The sequence below is a fragment of the Pygoscelis adeliae genome, unplaced genomic scaffold (genome assembly GCF_000699105.1).
Source record: "Pygoscelis adeliae isolate BGI_AS28 unplaced genomic scaffold, ASM69910v1 Scaffold36, whole genome shotgun sequence".
In the NCBI taxonomy this organism is placed as follows: Eukaryota; Metazoa; Chordata; class Aves; order Sphenisciformes; family Spheniscidae; genus Pygoscelis; species Pygoscelis adeliae.
Window position 1 is genome coordinate 5,180,979 of NW_008824934.1, and position 632 is coordinate 5,181,610.

Below are 632 nucleotides of genomic sequence, written 5' to 3' on the forward strand. Positions count from 1 at the left end.
CCCATTTTCGGGGTGCCGAGGCTGCCAGAGTCTGTGCAGCGCTCCCCTCCCCACCGCCTTTGCTCCTCATTTCCCCGTTTTTTAACCCACGCGGGCTCTCACGGGTCCAGGGTGGGACGGGGAGATTTGCTAAAGCGGTACCTTGAAAAATCCCCCAATTATTTTAATTTTTTCCCCCAGCGGGTTCAGCTCCGAGGCCACAGCCGCCTGGGTTGGACTCAGTGGACACCACCAACCCTTCGGCCCCGGGATTTTCTATTCTGGGTGACCCGATGCACCCGCAAAGCGTGCAATGGGGCAGCGCCGGGTGGCTCATGAGACACATAACCACGGGCTGGATGCGACCACCGGCCCCCTGGTTAATTAGGTTTACCAAAAAGCCCCTGTTTTGCACGAAAACCTGATCTACGGGTCTGCCAGACCCAACTGCCCACTTTCTCCCATGCGTCAAAAGAACACCCTGAGCACCCAAATCCCCCGAAACCCAGACGCACCGGGGATGGGGTCCATGCACGGCCCCAGGAGCCCCCCAAAAACCCCCTCGACACCTGGGAGAAACCGGGGATGAACCGGAGAAAGCCTGAAGCCCGAGAGGGAAGGGAGCTGAAAGAAGAGGAGATTCTGCTAAATTA